This window comes from Macaca nemestrina, chromosome 18 (assembly GCF_043159975.1).
Source record: "Macaca nemestrina isolate mMacNem1 chromosome 18, mMacNem.hap1, whole genome shotgun sequence".
In the NCBI taxonomy this organism is placed as follows: Eukaryota; Metazoa; Chordata; class Mammalia; order Primates; family Cercopithecidae; genus Macaca; species Macaca nemestrina.
This window is the reverse complement of record NC_092142.1, coordinates 53,944,463-53,966,001: the sequence shown is the minus strand read 5'-3', so window position 1 is coordinate 53,966,001 and position 21,539 is coordinate 53,944,463.

Genomic DNA, 21,539 nt, shown 5'->3' with positions numbered 1-21,539 from the left:
TAGACCACAGGGAGCAGCAGATTTTTAAAAAATCTTTATTTCTTTGAAGCTGTTTCAAGGACACAGCAAAATGCAGACAAATCTCATCTCTTGCCTACCTTTCCCCATACACAGCCTCCCCCATCATCAATATCTCTTTCTGCCATTATTAAAACTAATAATGGCGTTAAAAAAGAAATGGCAAAAACCGCAATTACTTTTACACCAACCTAACAAATATACATAACATAAAATTTACCCTGTGAACAGTTTCTAAGTGTGCAATTCTGTAGTATTAAGTATTTTCACCATATTGCACAACCAATCTCCAGAATTTTTTCATATTCTTTTTCTGAGACGGAGCCATGCTCTGTCACCCAGGCTGGAGTGCAGTGGTGCGATCTCGGCTCACTGCAAGCTCCGCCTCCCGGGTTCACACCATTCTCCTGCCTCAGCCTCCCAAGTAGCTGGGACCACAGTCTAAACAACAACACACCATCTCCCCTTTCCCCAGGCCCTGGTAACCGCCATTCTCTGTCTGTCTCTATGAATTTGATTACGCTAAATACCTCATATAATTGGAGTCAGACAGTATTTGTCTTTCTGTGACTGGTTTCTTTCACTTAGCATAACGTCTTCACTGTTCATCCATCCTCTAGCAGATGTCAAGATTTCCTTCCTTTCTAAAGCTGAATAATATTCCATTGTATGGATAGACCACGTTTTGCTTATCCATTCACCTGGCAATGGTCACTTGGATTGCTTCCACCTCTTGGCTACTGTGAGTAACACTGCTATGAACATGGGTGTACAAAGATCTCTTTGAGTCTCTGCTTTCAATTCCATTGAATATACATCCAGAAGTGAAATTGCTGGATCATATAGTTATTCTATTTTTAATATTTTAAGAAATACTTGCCTGCATCTTAAGTTAAATTAGTCAACATAAAAACACAGGCACATTACTGTTCTGTACATTGTACCGTATGTAGCAGAGGTTAAAATTTTGCATCTGCTACGTAAGGTGCAATTCCAACTCTATGACATCTGAAGAAAACTAAACTAAAGAGACAGTGAAGAGATAAGTGGTTTCCAGGGATTTGGGGAAAAAGAGGGGTGAATAGAGGGAGCACAGGGAGGTTTTAGGGCAATGAAGCTACTCCTTGTGATACTATAATGGTAGTCACTTGTCATCACACATTTGTCCAGTCCCATAGAATATACAACACCAGGAGTGAGCACCCTCAGTATTGCCAACCAGGGACTGTATGAGCTGAGGTTCACATTCACTTCAGGAACCAATTGGATGGGCTGGAAAATAGTCACCAATCAGAATAAGCCACTGTTTCAAAAGTCTCTCAAACTCTGGACTTCGAGCAACAATGATGTGTCAATGTAGGTTCACCCATTGTAACAAATGTCGCCACGCTGGTGGGAGGTATCCATAATGGGGGAGGCTGTGTATGCGGAAAGGTAAGCAAGAGATGAGATCTCTCTGTATTTTGCTGTGTCTTTGAAACAGCTTTAAAGAAATAAAGATTAAAAAAAAAAACTGCCCCTCCCTGTGATCTATAGGTCAAGGGTTTATGAGGAGACTTTATTTTGTAGGCCGAAGCCCCCAAGAGCAGCTAGTGTTAAACCAGGAAGGACAATTAGCAAACAATGGTTAATGTTTACATTTACAGACCCAGCAATCAAGGTCATCACTGGCTGCTTTAGACAGCACTGAGTGGTAACATCTGTATATGAAGATCAAGACAGGGAAGTTTCATATGGAACTCAAACATGATCCTGTGAATTTACAAACCTCTTCTGAGCACAAAGGACTTGCATAAAACTAAAATGGCTTTAACAACCGGCAAAGAAACAATATACACACAAAAAAAACCCTGTCAAATCAGCATCGCCCAGGGTTTCTCCACGTGAGCACTAGTGACACTTTGCACCAGATCATTCTTTGCTGTGCAAGGCTGCCCTCTTCTTTATAGGAGGTCCAGCAGCATCCCTGGCCTCTCCTCATTAATGCCAGCAGCACCTTCCCCCAGTTGTGACAACCAAAAATGTCTCCAAACATTGCACATGTCCCCTGGGGGTGGTGGTGCAGAATCTCCGCCTGGTTGAAAACCACTATTGTGGCCAAAGCACCATTTACACTTGACCATCTTTGCTATTTGGACTGGATGGTCAGGGGACAGTAAAACCGTATGCATTTGAGCTAATGCCAACTTGGGATTACGAGGTCAGGAATGTCTGGAGAAAGAAGAACTGAAAGAGCAACGCATGGGTCCCGGGGGGAAGGACTGCACTGAAGTTGCCTCTTGTGCTGCCTTTGAACATGGACATATCGGTCAAAGCCTGTACACAAGACTGCAGGGGGCAGATTCGGCCTTCAGAACAAAACCAGTTTTCCAGAAGCTTGGTGGGCAACTTGTGCAGCAATGTGCTAATTATCAACTATTATGAATTATTCTTCATTGCTCATTAAAGCGGGTCTTTACCCACAACCTCTGTTGCTCTGTGTGTGAATAAGCCTAGATTTTGGAGGCATTTTAAAGAAGGATGTCCATTTCCATACCCGTAACAGAGGCAACTGACCTCAGGAATGGGGCTGTCTCCAGGGCAGGCTGCAGAGAAATGTGAAATTGCCTTTGCCTGCTGTATTGCCCGGCCCCACCATCGAGGGTGTTGGCTTGGGTGAGAGGGGCCAAGGCAGCCCTCTTGACTTCCATTGATCCATCTTCCAGGGACCCACCTGGCCTCAGCATATGTGTTAAGTGAAGAGGAGTAATGTTCTCAGAGGAGCCAAGCTATTCCCATTTCTGGGCTGTGTTTTCAGCATTAAGAAATCTATACAGCTGCTCAAATGAATTACCAAGTTTAGCTGCAGCAGATCCCAGGTCTGCCATGAGGCCCAGCTTGGTCTGTTCTGTGCAGAAGGGCATCCTGTCCCTCCCTTCCTCGGATCCCTGTGCCACTGAGCAGCCAGAGCCAGAGTCCCAGGGCTGGGCCACCACCTTCTGATGATAATATCCCCTCGGATGTTTGTTATACAATAGACACCAGGCCCCCTGAGCATTGCCAGCCAGGGACCATACAAAGAGTTGAGGTTCACACTCACTTCAGGAACCAATTGGATGGGCTGGAAAATGGTCCCCAGTCAGAATAAACCACTATGTAGAAAGCCCTCGAGAGAGGAAGGGCACTCTCTTCCGGGAGACCCAGGACAGAGGAGTAGAGACTTTGGAGCTGGGAAGGACAGAGTTAAACCCTGCAGGGGGCATTTATTAAGCCAAGGGGAGACCCAGGGCTTAAGAGCACAGACTTCAAAACTGGGCACGGCCACTCTGGGACTTTGCGCAGGTCACTTCACCTCTTCACACCTCAGATTCTTCACCTGCTAAGGAGGCTGATGACAGACCCTGTCCCACAGGATCCTGTGAGGAGTAAATGAGTTTACATATGGAAAACACTAGAATACTCCCTGGCACTCAGGAAGCGCCATGTCAATCATTCTTGTTGCGACATAGCTTCCAGCAAGTCATTGGAAGCTCTCTGAGCCTCAGTTTCCCATGATGTAAGGTAGAAACAAAAATGCCTTCTGAAGGGGGAAGATTTATAAATAAGAAAACACATCTGATGTGCTGTGTGTAATGCCTGGAACATAGCAGGCATTCGATAACTGGCAGGAGTTATTTTTGTTATTGACAACATCATGTCCCTGGCTTCTAATTCTTCTACCTTCTAATTGTGTTGTTTCCGCTCACTCTTCAGCCCTGGAGGAGCTGGGGGATGCTTTCAGCTCATAATTACTTCTTTCAGTAAAAAGTCCTGTGCGCCAGGACGTGCGTCTGTCAGATCAGTATGTTGAGTGAGCCGAGAGATTGATGTCACTTCCTGCTCTCTCCTTGCCATTTACCTATCCGGTGACAATTTTCATAGAAAGCAATTATGGCCATTGAGCAGATCATTAGAGAATGGCTGCCTGTGCCTCTTCCAGCTATGCAAATGTCGCAGCTACCATCTCGTCCCTGAGCATAGTAAGTTATCAGGAGACAATCAAGCTCGTTGCTGAGATGACAATAATTCCTCCTAATCAATACCCAGAGGTTCCCAGCTACCCTTTCTGAGAGCCTTGTCAAATGCTGCAAGGATGGTGGCGTATTTCAGTCCCTAACTTCCTTGGCTGGTACTTAATCCCTTTGAGTCTCAGTTTTCTTAAAGAAGTACTAATAATATAAGATTCCCTAATACTGTGTTAGGACTTTCAGGAGCAAAACCAAAACACAGGGTATGGCCCTTCTGCTATGAATCAGAGGAAAATGAACTGATTCTACTATGAATCAGAGGAATTCAAGGGACGTGGGTTCTTGCCCAGGCTGTGTGACCCAGGACTTGTATTGCATGTCTGTAAAATAGGCATTACACATACGAATCCGTTGTTTGTGTTCCTAGCTATTTATACTCTGCCTGCTCCCAAAAAGGATTTGAGACAGCTTGTAATCAGATGCTGTGAAAATAGACATGGAAAATCAAAGACCATGAGGAAGGAGAAGGAAGAGGCAAATATACCAGTCACATGGACTAACATAGTTTCTGTGGTTAATTTGACCCTTTTTGCCTTGCATCCCAGGAAGCTCAGAGCTAAATTTATTATTCCAGAATTACACAATCTGGACAATTACCTGTTCAAAGAAAATTCACTCTTACCAGTTATTCAAGAGAGACCAACTTTACCCAAAATTAAACTCTGAAAATAATCAACAAAGATACCAAACCTCAGAAGAATTCACTATAAATATTAGTTTTGACATTAACTCACTTAGTAACTATTTATTGAGCAAGATGTCAGGCATTGAAAATGACAATACGAGATGAACAAAGCTAACAAAGCACCTGCCCTCATGAAATGTATTCTAGTGGAGGAAAACATGCCAGATATAATAAACAACGCCAAGTAATAAATAAAAGATGAGATACTAAGTCCTTCTTTGAAAATTATGGGATGGGGGTGGGGAGGGGCGAGGCTACATCAGAAGGTCAAGAAAGCATTTTCATGAAATTAACATTTGAGCTGAGAGTTGAACAGCAGGAGAACAGAATTTTTGTCAACATCTGGGAAAGGACAATATTCCAGGCACAGGGAACGGAAAGTGCAAGTGTCCTCGGGCAGTGGGGAGAACTTGGCACTTTGGAGGAAATGGAGGAAGGGCAGAAAAGGATGAGAAATGAGGCAGCGATGGTTATCAGATGAGAGATAAATAGAAGCCAGATTGCAGAGGCCACAGTTCTCATCCTGTACTATACGTTAGAATCACCTGCTCACTCCAGCCCCATCCCTGAAGATCCTGATGTAATTGGTCTAGGGTGGGACCCAGACTACAGCATGTATCAAAAGCTCCCCAATTGACTCCATAGAGCATCAGGGTGAGGATCAGTGTGAAACAGCCTCATAGACCATTGCGAGGTGTTAGAAGTTTCTTCCCAGCATGATGAGAATCCACAGGAGGATTTTTGAAGTTTTCTCTGCTGCTGGGGGGAGAACAGATCTAAATAGGGCAAGGGCAGGAAAAGGAAACAGGGTCACCCCTAGGTAGGTGGGATCCTAAGCAAATATTCTTTTAGGGCCCCTGTCTAGATAAACAATTTGAGTCACTCCAAATCAATGAGTCAGCACCTTTCAAGCAGCCGAAACTCACAAGCTCCTGTGAAAGAAATACCGCAGTGGCCAGCATGAGTGATCTATTTGCCAAGCCACCCTCTTGGAACTGTTGCCACACCATGCGCCCTAGGACAACCCCATAGGCATGAGTCTTGAAATTCTGTGGGGCATCTGTTCTACCCTGGTGAGCGATGGGCAGGGGCAGAGAGTTAGAGAGCACCTCAGGGTAGAGAAATGGAGATAGGTATTTAAGTTCCTGTCTGGATTCAGGGTGTCCTGGGTCACTACTGGCCCCCGCTGATCCCAGGCATGGGAAGGAGATTAGACTAAAAAATTGTCAAGAAAGGAACTCAAAAGCACAAGGCCCACTATTGCCCAGGTCCCAGAACAGGTCTAAGCGTGGCCCTGGTAGGGAGAACAGGTCATCAGGGTGAGATGATGGCAGCTTGGATGACAGTAGAGGCAGAGAATGGAGAAAAGTGGATTGATCCAGTGATCCAGGATTCTGATCCATGAGCAGAATTTATGACAATGGTAGCCATCTGGGCTGTTGACAGATATTTGGTTTTCTCATTTAGGGGCACACGGTGGGATGATGCCACTTTGCCCATTTGAACTTGTGCACGGCCTTATGAGTTGCTTTGGCCGATGAAATGTGACAGAAGTTTTGAGATAGCCCCTAGTGCGCCATGCTTTCCTCTCTACCTCGAAGAGGTGGCATCTCCGTGAGAGGGCCCTAGGGTAGCTCTGTTAAACAGACACATCCCTAGAGCAGGGGACATGCTGCATAAGGGAAAATCCAACTTTGTTTCTGGAAGCCTCAGATATTCAGCGATGGGGATGTATTTATTACTGCAGCATAACCAACTCTATCCTGAGTAATGCAGTGATTCTCACCGGCCCAGGCTGGAGTTTCATCCACAGTTTTCTCTTATCCTTGGCCCACTGGGGGGCCTTCTCAGCCTCACCTACTGTGGCAGGACCCCAGCCCATTGGACAGCTATTTTCTGGGCCTTGGATGGTCCCTGGAATGAAAACAGTCCGGTAGAGAGCGTGTGCATGGCCATTACCCCGCAGGCTGGCCAGACTGGGCACCCGCGCCCCCACCCTGGCTGTGGGCTCATTAGATGAAAGTGCTATCACCTGTCAGACAAACTGCTAGAACTGTGATAAATTAATGATCAAATGGTACAGTCGGCGCAGCTACTGTACTGCCTCGGCTAGTTACAAGCCGGCTGGGTGCTTAAAAAATGCAGCCGGCATTAAAAAAAAATCAGGCGTTAAAGGAAAATGTCACCCAGCTTTTCAAAAAGGATCTGTTTTAAAATGACCACAGACGGCTCGGTTGCAGAGTCTTTATTTGATTCCTGTTCTTTGTATTTTGTTTTATTGCTCACAAGGAAGGAAGCGGGGGAGGGCGTGGAGTGGGGAGAGGGCAGAAGGAAGGTTAGAATTCCTATTTTCACCAGCCTCCATCTGTGCGGCATGTTGGACAGGAGATGCAGCCCCTCTTGACAAACATGGGGAGAGAGATTCTTCCCAGGGCCTGGATGGAATTAACAGTAATTACTATACAAGTAAGGGTATAATCGTTATAGGCTTTTTTGTACAAAGACCTTTATTCTTATTTCACTTACTCATAACGACATCTCTCTTAGATGAATAGCAATATCCCCATTTGTCAGATAAGAAAACTGCTACTCAAAAAGTTATCATGGCTAACATTCTTTGAGTGCTTGACTATATATACGTCACATGAACTGTCCCCTACAATTGCTATGATAGGTCTGGGTGGATACTAATATGACCTCCCTTTTAGAGGAGAGAAAAGATAGGATCAGAGAGGTTGAGCCACTTGTCCACAGTCACACAGCTAGTAAGTGGTGAAGGGAGGATTTGCACAGTGGTTTCTGATTCCTGGGACCCTGGAATCTTATCCCTGAGGGTCTATGGGGATAACTGCAAAAACAAGGCAGTAAAAAGGCTGCCCTTGACTTAAAAGTCCAGCCCAAATCTGATGAGGGTACTTGTTACATAAATGCATAGGTTCCCTCTGTGAGTGCATCAGCCCCACCTGGCCCTTCCACCGATGGCTTTATGAGCTTAATTTATTCTTTTTAATATAAAATCTCATTACCTGAACATGATACCACCACTTCTACTTTATCTTTGATATAAGAACAGAGAGAAACCTAAATCAAACCTTTAAATAAAGTCTATAATCATGCTGCACTTTCACTTGCTTTTCAAATTTCTAAACAAAATTAAGTGGAAATACCTTTGAGGAGAGTCGTGTGGAAGGAGAAGGGGGTGTATGAGGAGAGATGGCAGGGGGGACCCCTGAATGTGGCTTCCTGGGCAGCCACGGGGGATGCGATTACTCAGAGAAGCAGAAAATCTCCCGCCTGATCCTTGGCTCCTGCTATTTTCTGGCTCCCTGTCCCAGGTTTGGAGAGGGAATCAAATGAAGTCTGCCCCAAACCTGTGTGTGCTTGGAATTAATCTCAAAAAGCCATTTGCCTCACCTTGATGTATTTTTCAAGGCATTTCCTATCCAGCCTTAATTTTCATAAAGGGGAAATTGATGATCAGTTTAAAGAAACACAGTTAAGGGTTTTGATTCCCCAGGAGGCTGAGATGGGCAGGTCAAGGTCTAGGGAGTTCTTGGCAAGCTGAGGGTGGCAGGGGGCAGGAGGAGTGGTCTCTTCCTCGCCTTGGGGCATGGGTCTGTATGGGCAAAGATGGGGCTTGTTGTCCAACTGAGGAAGGTAATTCCTAAAAGAGCCGTGGTCTAGGTTTCTGACAGGGGTGGAAGGAAAGGGGCAGTGAGTCCCACAGAGTTTATGAAAGCCACTTGGACAGACCGGGAGGATGTTTGGGGAGAGGAGGGGCTTTCTCTTCAGGAGTCCACCTGGTCCAATAGACTCACTTTAATGGGAAGTGAACTGAGCCCCCAAAACTTCAGCCACTTCCTTGTTTAAGGTTGCAGAAATTTCACCAGTGTTGGTCAGAAGAGTGGGAAAATTCCACAGAGAAGAATGTGGTGTGGACCAGGGCTTGCCTGAGTGTCAGCAGGCAGAGGTTGGAATTTCAGCTCTGTTCCTCACCAGTCAGGTAACCTTGGGCAAGCCATGTCAGTGCTTTGGGGCTTCCTCAGTTTCCCCATCTGTGCAATGGGGATGAACACTCTCCACTTCAGAGCGCCATACACAGAAAATTAAAATAAACTATGGGAAAGTGCCCAGCCCTGTGCCTACTCACAGGGTAAGTAATGAATGTATCAAATCTGCACACAAAGAGCTGGGTCCGTCCTTTCCTTTCTGCAGCACATCACTTATCTCAGGAATTAGCTGGTCTTTCCTCTTCCAGGAAGCCTTCTGAGATTGTTGGTAATGGATCTGAAACACCCATGGTTTCATTTTCTTTAGCCCTTAGGTAAAAAGCACCATAGAATCATCGCAGTGCAAACTGGGCAAGGAAGTTCTGGTGGCAGCCAGCCTGCATCCAAGCCGTGACTCTGTATGACCTCACGTATGACCTTGGAAAAGTCACATAACCCCTGTTTCCCAGGCTGGCCTCATACTCCTGGCCTTAAGTGATCCTCCCACTTCAGCCTCCCAAAATGAGATTCCAGACATGAGCCACTGCACCTGGCAATATTTTCAGTATGACTGCCACCACCTCTGAAAGCATCTATGATGTCTTTGGCTGTGTGTGTGTGTGTGTGTGTGTGTGTGTGTGTGTGCGCGCGCATGCGTGTACGTGTGCTAGTTTTTTTTCTATAGCAGATATTTGCATTGGGGTACAATATACAAATAAAAATGGGAACATAACAGAAACATACAGCTCCAAGAATGTTCACAAAGAGAACACACCTGTATACCTACCCTCCAGACCAAGTTGTGGAGCCCCTCAGCCCCTCAGTAGATCCCCTTGTTCCCTTTGGCAGGACGCAGCAGTTTCCTGCAGGACGAAACTAGAATAAATGGAACCCTGGAAGATACCAATAGGATGGCCAATGTTACAACAAATACTGGAGCACACGGGGTAGATGGCAAAGGCTGTGAGGGTCGTAACGAAAGCCTTCACTGATATTCTATCGGGAACAGACCCTTCAGGCCTAGGCTCTGTCACTAACTGGCTGTGAGGCTACAGATAAATCCCTTCCCTTCTCCGGGCCTCAGTTTCCACTTCTGCACAAAGAAGAAGTTGATGGGCTAACCTCACATAGTTCTAAGGATATATTTGCTTAAATATTTGTTGAATGCCTGCTATGTGGTTGGTGCTATTCTAGGCATTTGCAGTAAACAAAACGGATACTCATCCCTGTCCTTGTGAATTCTATATTCCACCAGGAGGCAATGGACAATAAATAGTAGGCAAATGAATAAGTAAATTACATCTGATTCCATGATTCTCGGGGAGTGTCCCAGCTAGAAGATAAATTGCAGCCACCTGACACAGTTGCCTTCCCTCTCCCGTCCCCCTTGGTCTGTCATGCCAGGCCTCATACAGCTTCAAAACTGATTTTCCTGAACCCCGTTCCAGCGTCAGAGTCTCTCCCTAAGGGGATGAAGGTGCCGGGAGAGATTTTCCCATCTACATCATTCTTTCCAATTTGTCCAAATGAGGACGAAATATTTCAGACACAAAAGGAAGAGTAATAGAAATGAACAACTCCTGGCTTATAAGATAGAGTTGAAGCCCCTTCCTCATTGCAAGGAGGGATGATTTCTCCTGATAAGGAGCTCTCCCCACCCCACGCCCCATGCTGTGTGGATTTGGAGAAACCAATTCCCCTATCCCCACACACCTGCCATTTCCCTGAAAATGAGCACTTTGCCTTAGGGGTCCCCAGCTTTCTGCCCAGAGAAAGATCTCATCAAATGCACAGAGGCCTCAGAGAACAATCTCTCCTAAGGAATGAAAATCCCACCTCCTACTTCTCCCATGGGTAAGAGGTAGCAAAAACAGGCTTAGCTGGGCAGATGTGGGCCCTTGCTCTGGCCCAGTCTGCAGAAAAAAGCACGTAAGTGGCTGGTGGGGTGGTGGAGGAGGTGAGTTGGGGAGACCAGAGAAAGGCTGATCTTAAATACCTTAGAAAGGAGCCAGCTGAGGGAAAATGGTCCTTGAGCGATAGGATCAGGGTTGATATTCCAAATATTTAGCGAGTGCTTTGCACGGGCCCCAGCAGGCTTTCTGCAGCGTGATCTGCATGGCCCAGGCTGGGTCAGGCTTCCCCATTTTCAAGCTCAATTGTGGGAAATCTGAGGGTTCTAAAGAGAGTCTGGGGCCTCAGATGGGAAAGTACTCAAGGGGGTCCCGATAGTAGCTATTTGCCAAGCGGTTGAATGTATTTTAATACTTTAACAACCAATGGGACCTGGGTTAGTATGGCAGAATGAGACATGAGCCATAATGGCAAAGGGTAACAATGCCTTTGGAGAAAGAACTGTAATGCAGGGCACATACCTGAGAACAGAAACGTTTATCCATTCCTGAATTTTGAGGATCCAGCTTTATTCAGAGAACAGGGAAAAGGCAATTTTCCCTGTATCAGAAGCGTTTCAGGTACGGAGAGAGCACTGGTTGTACAAGGTCTGTCAGTGGGCGACCTACAATCCACACAAACAGATTTGCTGGAGACATGGAGTGTTTTCTTTTCAAAACCATCAGTTACTTGCAATGCTTCCAAATGGGGAAATTTTACATAAAAAACCTGAACTCCCAGTTTCTCTTAGAAAATCAGTCAGGTCAAGTGGCTCACACCTGCAATCCCAGCGCTTTAGGAGGTCGAGGTGGAAGATTGCTTGAGGCCAGGAGTTCGAGACCAGCTTGGGCAATATAGAGAGACCCTGTGTCTACAAAAAAAAAAAAAAAAAAAAAAAAAAATTACTGGGTGTGGGGATGCCTGCCTGTAATCCCAGGTACTAACAAGGCTGAGGCAGGAGGATCATTTGAACCCAGGAGTTCAAGGATGCAGTGAGCCATGATCACAACACTGCACTCCAGCCTGGGCAACAGTGCAAGACCCTGTCTCTAAAAAAAAAAAAGAAAGAAAGAAAATCAGAAGATAAGGCTCAGAGTGGGCCCTGCACCATGACTGGAGCAGTGTGGGGGCTGCTTTCTCCAACAGTGCGTGCCCCAGGCTCCCTCCACAGCCCATGTCACTTGTTTGTGTTTCCTCCCCAGCCCTGAGCTCACTACCCCCAGAGAAAATGGTAAGAACAGAGGACCCGAATCCAGAAGATCTGGGTCAGTGACTTAATCCTGCTCTTTCCAAGCTCATATAACTTCTTGGAATTTCAGTTACTCTATCTGTAAAATGCCAGTCATAATAATGTCTTTTTAAAGACTAGTTGTGGCCAGGCATGATGGCTCATGCCTGTAATCCCAGGACTTTGGGAGGCCAAGGCAGGCGGATCATTTGAGGTCAGGAGTTTGAGATCAGCCTGACCAACATGACAAAACCCTGTCTCTACTAAAACTACAAAAAATTAACCAGGTGTGCTGGTGCGCACCTATAGTCTCAGCTACTCTACTTGGGAAGCTGAGCCAGGAGAATCGCTTGAACCCGGGAAGTGAAGGCTGCCATGAGCCAAGATTGTACTACTGCACTCCAGCCTGGGTGACAGAGCAAGGCTTCGTCTCAAAAAAAAAAAAAAAAAAAAAAAAAGTTGTGAGGATCAAGTAAAATTGCATAAATCAGCCAGGCATGGTGGCTCATACTGTAATCCCAGCACTTTGGGAGGCCGAGACAGGAGGATTGCCTGAGGTCAGGAGTTTGAGACCAGCCTGGCCAACATGGTGAAACCCTGTCTTTACTAAAAATACAAAAAATTAGCCAGGCGTGGTGGCGTGTGCCTGTAATCCCAGCTACTCGAGAGACTGAGGCAAGAAAATTGCTTGAACCCAGGAGGCGGAGGCTGCAGTGAGCTGAGATCACGCCACTGCACTTCAGCCTGGGCAATAGAGTGAGACCCCATCTCAAAAAAAAAAATGTACAAATTATTGAATGGCAGGATCATAAAGAACAGGGTCATCAGAATCAGTTGCTTCTAAATCTAAATCTTGGATTTGCCACTGAAAGATTGCATGACTTTGGATAAATCCCTTAACCTTGCCATGCCTCATTTTTCTCATCTGTAAAATGTATGTGATAGAAAGTCAACCAATAGGCTGTCCTGAGGAAAATGTGGGTTAACACCTGTGAATTGCTTACTGTGGTGTTATATTGTATGTGCTCAATAAAAGTGCACTATTATTATTATTACTATTATTATTAGATAACTGGCTCTTTTATCGAGCCAAATCTTATTCCCTAGATCTGAGCAGGACATCTAGCTGCAGAATATCACAATAACAATTTCTTTCTTTTTACCTAGAATATTATCCTGAAGGAAAATAAATCTTAAATTGGAAAATTATTACATAAAATAATTTTGGTGTCAATGAAATAAAAGCCAGTCAATTAATGATAATGATCACTTTCAATGAGACTCTCTGGGGGTACTCCTTATACAACTCCCAGAAACACCTCAGGACTCATACAACCCACTGGTGTGTATCACTGGTGTAATCACTCTTCAGTCATCCTTTCAGCGTGTTTCTGGGACTCCTGCTATGAGCAGAGTAGACTATGGAGCAATGAAATTGAAGACGAAAACAAAGGAAGGTTTAAATCATAAACCTTAGGAATCTTTAGCAAGTGCTAGAGTTGTGCTGGAAAGTTGCTTAGACTGTGCTTGGAACTGCTCTGTTATTTTGAACCAGGAACCTGAGGATGGCCCTCAAATTCTGCAACAAAAGCTGACTCTCTCCTGCCCAGAAGCAATCTGGGGCGCTTAATGGCCCACCTTGGATAGGAATAAAATGAGTGGGATGACAAATGCAGGTCAGGCAGCCTTAGAACTTGCCAAGGACTGAAACCAATCAAATGCTTTACTCTGTGATGAAAATTTCACTCCCTTGTGTACGATGCCTCCTCCCGCACTCGCGCCTGTGCCCCTCATTGGCAGGACCTGCGGTGGGTGCCTCTGAAGTCCAGCCAGTGGGCTCCCGGTCTTCACTTGTTTAGCACTTGCTGCAAAACCTGCCAGCCCGAGCAGCATGAAACATTATCATTTTTGCCCTGAGAGAGAAAAGCACAGATTTGAAACAGCTCTAGGAGATCCAAATAGAGAATATTTAGAATACCAAAGGAATGAGAAATGGGGTCTGGGGCATCTGTTTAATTTGCCTTCTTGGTGGCAGCAACAGAAAGAATCTTCTGAGTGCTCTGGGCAGAAAAACCAGGAAGCGGGCGGGGGGGGGCGGGGGTGGTGGTTCAGGGAGCAACAGTGCTGTGGCAAAAGTCAGGATTGAGAAGGTGTTAAAGAGCAGTCAGCTCAGAGCCTTCTGATGGAACCACAACCTAAGCCATGTAGGTTCACAAACTCCAAAGTGCATGCACTCAGATTGTTGTTAAAAGGCATATCTGGGCCAGGCACAGTGGCTCATGCCTGTAATCCCAACGCTTTGGGAGACAGACAGGCAGATCACTTGAAGCCAGAAATTCAAGACCAGCCTGGCCAACATGGCAAGACCCCATCGATACAAAAAAATACAAAAAAATTAGCCAGATGTGGTGGCACATGTCTGTAATTACAGCTACTCAACAGACTGAGGCACGAGAATCCCTTGAACACAGAAAGCGGAGGTTGCAGTGCACTCCAGCCTGGACAACAGAGGGAGACCCTGTCTCGAAAAGAAAAAGAAAAAGTCAAATTTTGACCGGGCACGGTGGCTTATTCCAGTAATCCCAGCACTTTGGGAGGCCAAGGAAGGAGGATCACTTGGGCTAGGAGTTCAAGACCAGCCTGGGCAACACAGTGAGATCAAAACCTCTTTGGATGGTGAACTTCTCTGCTTCCAGGTTTTAATTAGGATGTCTTCCTCCAGGGATCCTGGAGCTAGTTGATCAGTATTACCCAGATAGTTGATCAGTGTTACCATATTACTTCGGGTATGTCTGTGAAGGTGTTTTTGGATGAGCTTAACATTTGATCTGTTCACTGAGTTGAGCAGAGTGCCGTTTCTAATATGGGTGAGCGTCATCCAATCAGTTGAAGGCTTGAATACGACAAAAGCGCTGACGTTCCTGAAAGTAAAAGGAAACTCCTCCTGCCTGACTGACTTCAAGCTGGAACATTGCTTTTTTTCCTCACCTTTGGATTTGAACTGAAACACTGGCTTTCCAGGTTCTCAGGCCTTGGGACTCAGACTGAAACCACTCCATGGCTCTCCTGGGACCCTAGGTTGCCAATTGAAGACCTTTAGACTTCTCAGTCTCCCTAATTGTGTGGACCAATTCCTTATAATAATATCTTTCTATATACATATATACCCTGTTGATTCCGTTTCTCTGGAGATCCTGACTCACCTAAGAAGAGACTCTGACTCACCTAAGAATTTCTTTCTCATTTCTGTTGTTCTTATATTTTCATCTTATACAGAGATTCCATCTTATTCCAGCAAAATATCTTATTTTTACTTAATAATACACTGTGCAGTAAGGTAGCTGCTAGCCATGTGTGGCTATCGAGTACCTGAAATAAGGCAAGTCTGGATTGAGATGTGTTGTAAGGAGAAATATACACAGCATTTTCATCATTTGGTATAAAAAAAGAATGTAAAAAACCTTTCTAATAATGTATTATATTGATTACCTGTTGAAACCATAATAATTCTGAGCTATTTGGTTAAGTCAAATACAATATTAAAATTATTTATTAAATTAAATTGTTTATTAAAATACAGTATTAAAATTATTTAGCCAGGCATGATGGTGCGTGCCTGTAATCCCAGTGACTCAGGAGGCTGAGGCAGGAGAATCACTTGAACCCAGGAGGCGGAGGTTGCAGTGAGCTGAGATTGCACCACTGCACTCCAGCCTGGGCAACAGACCAAGGCTCCGTCTCCAAAAAAATTAAAACAAATAAATTAAATTAAATTAATTTTACCTTTTTCTTTTTCAATGTAATTACTAAAATTATTAAATTATGTATGTGTCTTGCATGTATATTGCTACTAGCCAGTACTGCTCTTGAATAAGGCACAATTACCAGAGACTTCCAAGCTCCAGAAATTGAATTCCTTCAAGATAGCTTCATGATAAAATATATCTTAGGGCACTAAAGTAGGGGTTGGTGAACTACAGCCCGTGGGCCAAATCCAGCCCGCCACTTGATTTGTAAATAAAGTTTTATTGAAACAGAGCCATGCCTATCCATTAACATATTGTCTATGGCTGCCTTGGTGCTACAACAGCAGAGACCATGTAGCCTGCAAAACTTAAAATATTTACCATCAAGTCCTTCATTAAAAAGTTTGTCAGTCCTTGGTCTGGGGGGTAAAGGTTAAGACTGCAGCTCTGGGAGGCAGAGAGGCTGGCGCTGGTTCCACAGCTCATGATCCAGTGGCTTTTGTTGGCCGTGTTACTGTGGATCTCCATGTCTTAGTCTCCTTATATGTAAAATGGGGTCATTATAATAATTACTTCATGGAGTTGCTTTAATCATTAAGTGAGATGATGTATTTCAAGTGCCTGGTACCCAGCCTAAACATCCATCAGTCAACGAGTGGATAAAGAAATTGTAATACATAAATATCATAGAATACTACTCAGCCCTGAAAAGGAATAAAATAATGGCATTTGCAGCAACCTGGATGGAATTAGGGACCATTATTCTAAGTGAAGTAACTCAGGAATGGGAAATGAAACATCATATGTTCTCACTCGTAGTGGGAGCTAAGCTATGAGGTTGCAAAGGTGAAAGAATGATACAGTGGCCTTTAGGGACTCAGGAGAAAGAGTAGGAGGGGGATGAGGGATAAAAAACTACACACTGGGTACAGTGTACACTGCTCAGGTGACGGGTGCACCAAAATCTCAGAAATCACCACTAAAGAACTTATCCATACAACCGAACACCACTTGTTCCCCAAAACCCTATTAAATGTTTTTTAAAAAGTAATGCAATGGATTTTTTAAAAAGTGCCTGGTACCTAAGTAATAAGAAATTACTACATGCATTTATTTGTCTGTTTGATGTTTGTCTGTTTGCTGAGTCTCTGCTAGTCCCTGCAGGGCTCACTCTCTGTAAGGCATTGGTCTGTTTCTCCCACTGCCTCCTCACCAGACCTTGAACTCCCTAAGAGCAGAAGAATCTATGTCTTTTGCCCCAGCGTCTGCAATGTGCAGCATCAGGGGCAGGCAGTGCCGTCCAACTCCCTCTGGTCATTCCCTCACTGCTCTAGCTCTATGGACAGCTGAGAGCGACCTTCTTCAAGGACAGGAGGTGAGAATGTGGGGAACATCAAAGCCACCCCTGCACTGATGTCTCCTCAGTGGTCTCCCCATTCGGATCTGGGGGTTCTGAGGCCCTGAGAAGGTGGCAGAGGCAGCCTCTCTATGCAGTGCTTTACTGAACCTGTTGTATTGAGTGGTTTCTACTCCAGCTCTTTGCAGGGCGTCTCTGAGTCAGCGAGAGGCCCAGAGCAGGCATCCAGATGTAACGGAAACATATTTTTATCCCCTATTGATCTCTCTTGCCCAGAAACCATCATTACGTCGGTGTAAAAAGGCAGCTCCCAATGGCAGGAGCCTCTTGGCCTCTCTGGCCGATGGGTGCCCAGCAAATTGCTCCGAGCCACCAGGCGGAGAAACCAAAATAACTTCACGAGACAGGCGTTCCGGGCCCGACCCTGCTGGGGCTCTTGGAAAAAGGCTAATTTTTACTCTTTCTAACATTATCCACAGCTTTTCTTGGCTTGGCTTTTTTGAAACAAAGATGAAGTTAGTCTCTAATTGATCTCTGTCTGCAGTTCTCGGCTCTGCCTGGCAGCGGGGCAGAGGTGAGGGGCCTTGGCCAAGGTCAGGCCTGGGGATGCTTATCCACATGGAGACGTGGCTGCCTGGGGCTCTGGGCTCACAAAAGAATAACAGGGACAGCTTTGCATCAAAGGAAACTTGGGCCAGGGGAAGGTGAGGTTTTATCCCCATCCAAGTTACAGCCCTCCGGCCAAACTCCCTCTCACCTAATAGCCCAGAAATAAATTCTTGTTGTTTGGGGTGGACAGATGAACAAGCTCAACTCCTAGGTACCCAGCACAGGTCTGTGGTGTGGAGGGCAGTGGGAAAGATCCCTAAGCTGTAATGCAGGGAACACCAGCTTATAACTGGGCAGTGCAGGTCCAGCCCCTAGCGTGCTGGTCAATGTTTAACAACCGGCTTTCTGGGGAGAGGGGAGGAAGCTCTCACTGGGGCATTTGCTGATTCCTGTGGTGTAAATATCACCAGTGTGACCTGTTTCAAGGCACCAATGTGATTGTGTTCAGAGTTGGGATTGTGTTCGGAGATGGGAATGGCTGACCGATCAGCTCTCACAAGCCGTCCAGTGCCACCACCAGCTCCCCACTGACTTCAGCTCTTCCACTTGCTGCTCTGTGACCTCGGACAAGTAACTTAACTTCTCTGTGCAGCAGTTCCTCAAGCATAAAATGGGGAAAATAATAGCACCTACCTCTTAAGATTATCGTATGATTTAAATGATAAATACCTAGAAAACACCTAACGCTGTCCCTGGTACATAACAGGCACTCAGTAAATGTTGAGTTCAGTTATTATTTCTGTAATTATTGTTATAATTAAGCTCTTAGCTGAGTTGGTAGAGCCACACTCATGTACACATAGGTACGTACACACGTTCTCACCTAGAAGACACTCACTTGTGAAAGGTCGGGCAAGGAGAGATAAGCATTAAGTAGAGCAGTGCTGGAAGGCTTCCTGGAGGAGGCAGGGTCTGGATCTGGGGCTTGGAGGATGGGACTGCACAGGCATGAAGAAAGGGTCGTAACGGAGGAAGAATCAGAGAGCAAGGGCGGAGAGCTAGGAATGAATGTTGAACACTAGCACGGGCTAAGCAGGGCTCAGAGACTTCAAATTTGGCTTCTCAGATGCAAATGTAGGGGGATTTGGAGGAGGTGACAGAAGGGGAAAAGAAGTGGGCAGAGGGTTGGGGTCCAGAACACAGAGAGAGGGACACGTGAAGGCTCAGAGATGGTCGGCAGGGGTTAGGGGATGAGAGTTATGCACAGAGAGCTGCCCACAACCACCGTGGCTGTGGGCTTACTAATGCACGGGGCTGGAGGGTTTGGGCTGAGATGTGGGCCGAGCCTCAGTAGGGCTCCCAACAGCGTAGCTCAGAATAGGAGTCCAGGCCACGAGGAGTCCAGCATAGGACGTCCAGGCCTTTTGGAGTTCTTCTGGCCGGTGGCCAGCAGTCTAGTAACATCTTGGAGAATTGGCCCCAGTAGCAAGTACTGTGCCCCTAAAGATGTGGAGTTTTCAGCAGCGCCTCCCTCCACTCCTGCCACCCCAGCCCAGCCTGGACGCCCTGACTCGGGTAATTGCAAGCAATAATTATTGAGTGTGCACAAAGGCCTGGCTTGTTTTCTCGTGCGGGTGGGGGCCGGGGTAGCTTTGTTTGGGCCGGGAATTGTCGTGGGGCCTCTGTTTAGCCAGCGCTGTCTCCCCTTTGTTAACATTCCTCACTAACCGTGGCTCCTCCCGGGCTGGAGAAAAGGAAGAAAAGGCGGTACCCATGCCCACCAGCGACTGTGCCCCGCCTTCCCTCTCTGCAAGGCCCTGGGAACCTTTGGCCCTGCTCCCTTCTCCCCAGAACCACAAGGGACAGAAACATGGGGCAGGCAGCGGACAGGCCCAGAAATAAATAACCCAGCTCACCTGGCAGGTGCAAGACCCACAGCTCAGGCAACTGCCTTAAGCATGGGGCTTTTCCCGTTACCCATGTTGGGCTGAAAACAGTCATTAGGTGTCACTTTCTATGGCAGCCTTCTCTCTTTTTGGGAGCAGAGGGAATAATTACACACCTGGGCTTCTCACTACCTTACACGGCTCCCAGGACAAATGCTACCTAGGTCCTCTCCGTACTGGGAGCCCATTCCCACCCGCCACTTACACGGCCTACAAATGAATGTTTTCGCCTGTCTTCGGTTCACATAAATAGCCACAAATTCCTATAATTAACTACAGTAAGCTAGGCTGGGATTAAAACAAAGACGGGCTTGTTTACTGGGATGTTCTGAAACAAGCAATTTTCAACATTACAGTGTGAACTGCTGTCTTTGTCTTTGTTAAGCAAGGCAGCAGGAGGGGGGGCTGGAATGAATGGTGAGGGGCCTCAGCTGGGAGTTGGGAAGGGGTGGGAGACAGCTTCCAATGTTTCAGCCAAAAACCTTTTGTCTGCGGGTCATCAGGCCTCTTGAAGACCCCAAGATCTACTTAACCTCTCAGAAGAGACAGTAAAACCAGACATAGCCACACCCCTTTCTCTTCCCAGGTGAGGGATTTTAGGGCGACAGGAGGCTTCGTCCTTCATTCCCGGCAAAAGTGTCTCTTTCCACCCGCTTTGCAAAATTCTGAAATTTCCACCACTAGGTGTTAAAGTGCAATGAGATTTCAGAGATCATTTGGCCTCGGCCCTATTTTTTCTAGACAGGGAAACTGAGTCCCAGAGAGGCTAAAACAGCTAAGCTCAAAGTCACTCAGTGAACTGACCACCAAGAAGGACTCGAATCCAGGTTTTCCGACTACAACAGGGGTCAGAAAACTGGGGCCCACGGCCAGTTCTGCCTGCCGTTGGTTTATTTATAGCCAGTGGGCTGAGAATGGGTTTCAAATTTCTAAATGATTAGGGAAAAAATTAAAAGAAGAGTAATACTTCTGGCACGTGAAAACCACACGAAATTTAAGTGTCCATAAAAAGTGTTTGGTTGGAACACAGCCACTCGTAAATTGTCTAAGGTTGCCTTCGTGCCACAACAGCGGGTTGAGTAGTTACCAGAGACCGTCTAGCATGCAAGGCCTAAAATATCCAGCGTCTGACCTTTTACAGAAGAGGTTTGCCAATCCCTATTCTAGTAGTATGCTGCTGTATTGCTCTATTTAAAAATAAATATAAACAGCTTTTTCCCCACAAGTTTGTTTTTTATTTACTGAGATTCTGTCTTCAGACAAAATCTTGGGGAGACCCTGTGTGTGAAACTCATCAAAGGGAAACTGTTCTGCTGATGCAGAGTGGGAGTGGGGTGAGTGAGGACCCCGAGGAGACTTGTGGACTCCCCAGATACAAGTGTCTGAAACCCCAGGTGAAAGTAGCATCTCCTGCCAAGGTGGATCCCCTGCAGACACAGCCTTAAAACCCTGTGTCCCATCCCTTGTGACCCTAGCCAGATCCGTACAAAAGAAGTACAGATGCATGTTCCCATTGGCAAGATCAGGAAGCCAAGGATCAAAGGTGGAAGGGATTCTAGAATTCAGGTCACTTGACTCTCGGAGAAGCCCAGCAGGCCAGGGTGGGCTGTGGAGGCCGTGAGCTGAGGTTGCAGTTCTCACAGCCACAGTGTCCTGTGTCTGCAGCCTGGGCTCTTGAAGAAAACTCTCCACTGCCCAACCTCTTATACATGTATTTATTAATCTCGACGATTCGCCTTAATAGCACTGCCTTAAAGGCAACTTGGCACGTGGCGGGATGACAAAACTCATAAAAAGTCAAGAAGGCATTTAACGGCCACCCAGTGCTGGGTGAGGAGGGCTCCTGGCTGCAGCCTGCCAGTGCAGGTAAGGCCCAGGTCTCCAGCAGGCTGGGCCTGTGTCACAGCTGTGGAGAGGCAGGGAGTGGGAGAGAGAGAGGCCAAGAGGAGTGCACTGTCAAAGCGGAGGAAATCCGGACATTCTACTCCAAGCGACCTTAGGGGAGTCGCTTATCATCTCTGCACCTCTGTTGCTAGCTCTGAAAAATAGGGATGAGATGGGATGATCACAGTACAGTCAGGAAAA